The 3,044-nt window shown below is 31.9% G+C and overlaps 1 protein-coding gene across 1 annotated transcript in view; it reads right to left on the reverse strand.

The window, feature by feature from the left end:
• LOC118743268 (transcription factor castor) overlaps positions 1 to 3,044 on the reverse strand; it is a 14,106-nt gene that overhangs the window by 2,504 nt on the left and 8,558 nt on the right. The gene's annotated exons all lie outside the window — the stretch shown is intronic.

Raw genomic sequence — 3,044 nt, forward strand, 5'->3', positions numbered from 1 at the left:
CGTGGGCGTCTGGAAAGGCTGGAAAGAGTGGTAATTGGAAAAAGGAAATTATAAATTATAAGCAAAAAAATAACATTCACGTGGTTAATAGAAATCTGTAGAAATAGTTGAGGGTAAATAATATTTGTGATCCTAGTATCTAATCTCAATGAGCCCGAAATGAGTAAACCATAATAGATCGAAACGAGGCATCTGGAGTTTGATGAGGTTCTCAGTCTCGAGCATACTTTATATGGAAGAAAATGCACAACACCGTTAGCCAAAAACAAAAAAAAAAATAAATCAACGCGATTTCCTAGCGTCTTGAAATTTTCACTTTAACCCACTAAAATTTAATGGGCAATAAAACTGCATACCTAAAATTTTTCTAAAAATTCTAAAAGTTTAAAATATTTGGGTGTAACTGTTATAGTTTGAAAAGTGAATTTATGTGGTGCTGGTTATTTTATTAAAAAAACAATAAACATTAAATAGACAAAAGAAAAATAGCCAAACTGGTCGTTCGGAAAAGGCCTAAATGGCAACGACCTTAAAGGGTCTTTTAGTAAGTCGGAATGATTTACAGACTTTCAATGGCATGTTTTGACAAAAATCCTCTTCTGGGCATCACAGTGGCTCTGCGAGTCTTAGGTTATTACAACAACAACGACCTAACCTAACTGTTACTTATAGTTCATGCCGATGGGCGCAATTTTTTTCTCATCCAGTACCTGAGGGTCATACGCTACTCTAATACAAAAAAAGCTAAGAACTTCTATCTTGAGACGAGGATTTGCCATTTGAATTATGTAGCATATTTTTAACGACCAGTTTTGATTAGGCAAAATAAAAACTTAAATGGTACTAGACAGCTTCTCTTCATTACATTTCTTGCTTGTAGCAGCAAGAGTACGACAATCAAAATCGCTTTTCTCAAGCCGCGTTGTAGACAATACATTGTATGTTGTACAGTTGATTTCGAATCCATATATATATGTATATATAGCCCTGCAATATTCGTATAAATAAGTACGTCACGTTCAATCGGCCCACACGAATTCTCCGCTTCTAAATCTGGGCATCTCAACCTAAAGTTTATTTACTTAAATCGCTCGTATTTTCATTAGAAATAAAGTTGTCGTTTAATTTTTGTTTATTTTCGGCCCTGTTTTTAGCAGTAATTGCAACATTGTTGCCGAATTTGTGTTTTCGATCTTGCACAGCTGTAAGGCGGCAATGGATGGTAATGGATACTGTAAACATTTGCATGGAACAACACTTGCGGTGTATCCTACATACTGCAGACATTTTGTATGTGCGTACTTTTGTACATACATACATACGTATATACAAACACGTAATCTTTAAGTGGCTCAACTCCTACTAATAGATTTTTATACATAAAAACAATTTTGCATACTTTGTAAGCCAACACAAAGTTTTGTTATTATCGAGAATTGCGGTACATACATGCTACATATGTATATATGAACATTAGGATGGTCCACAAATGCATGTAAAAAAAGTAAAGTCGGGATTTTTATGCTCCCACCCCATAGAATTGTTCTATACCGAACTATCTTTTATTTTGAAATTAAAAAGCGCTCAAGGTTTTTCATGTATTTTATATGGGAAAAAATCAGAAATGGTATAGAATTCTTGAAAATCAATATTTTTCGTCCGGAAAACTGTGTTTCTCTTCAGGAGATTCCCAATAATAGCACACAATTTTTTATCCAACCATTTTTTTATTTCATTTCATATTTTCATTTAGTAACTATATTTTATAGGCCCACCAAAAACCCCAGAAAATGCAAAGGGGGGGGCGGGGGACCATTAAAAAATCTTTAGTATTAAAAATGGTTAAATAAACAATTGGATATTAATAGTTACTGGAAGTCTCCTGAAGAGAACCAGAGTTTTCCGATCGAAAAATATTGATTTTCAATAATTCTATACCATTTCTACGAAAAAATGTTTTCCCCATATAAAATACATGGAAAACTTTGAGCGCTTTGAGCGACCCTTAAATATTTTTTGATTTCAAATAAAAAATTTGGTTATTTTTTCGGTATAGAATACCGACTTTACTTGTTTTGAACCACCTTAACGTACATACACACACGCCGAATTCATTTGCATTGATTTTATTACGATATTCGTAATGTTTTCATAATAATTTTTTGTTGCTAATTTTTATAAAAATGTAGCGCATTCTGCAGCAAAAGCCATGTAAATCAAAATTTTAAACTTTGGAGATAATTAAGAAAAGTTCAGGAAATTTCCATCAAAATTTCAAATATGCAGCTTTATAGCCCATTAAATTTTAATAGCCTTATTCATAAAAAATGTAGTAGCTTTATAAAAGGTTTATAAATTGAAAAATATATGAAAACGTCAATTTATAGGGCTTTTTAAACCTACTTTATTTTTTATGAATAAGGCCATAAGTTGATAAAAAAATCACGTTGATTTTTGATATTTTTTATTTTTTGTAGACGATTTTTTTGTGTGGTAGAAAATGCTCAACAATTACTCCGGCATCAATTAAATAAATAAAATCAAATCAATAAGAAAAAAGCTCCCAAGGTTAGATTGATCTGTCTGCAATTGTTTAGTGTAACTGGCGGAACTTGGAACAGGCTCAATATATTTTTGGTAAAAAGGATTTCTCTACGTAGTGAATGTTCCTGTAAAAGTGCTGAAAAAAGTACAATTATACCTACTTTTCCATCACTGGTTTGAAGTAGCTTGGACTTGCCAATGATTGCACATTTTTTTCCATACAAAATATTTTCAACGAATTTTTTATATATGAAAGCAATACCTTCAACTAAAAAAGTTGCCAAAAATCAAAGGAATTCCTAGCTGTTATTGGGTGGTTAAGGCGGCAATTTTTCAATTTAGTAAATTTTTGATGGTTTCTTTACGATTATTTTGGAAATTAATTGGTTAATCGTACGATTAATCGAACGGAAATTTTCGATACAATTAAATCGATAATAGAAAATAACCTATTACAATCGGATTTCCGATTCCAACACTAGTAGGAACCTTTGTTTTTT

The sequence above is a fragment of the Rhagoletis pomonella genome, unplaced genomic scaffold (genome assembly GCF_013731165.1).
Source record: "Rhagoletis pomonella isolate Grant_MI unplaced genomic scaffold, Rhpom_1.0 Rhpom_scaffold_00001, whole genome shotgun sequence".
Lineage (NCBI taxonomy): Eukaryota > Metazoa > Arthropoda > Insecta > Diptera > Tephritidae > Rhagoletis > Rhagoletis pomonella.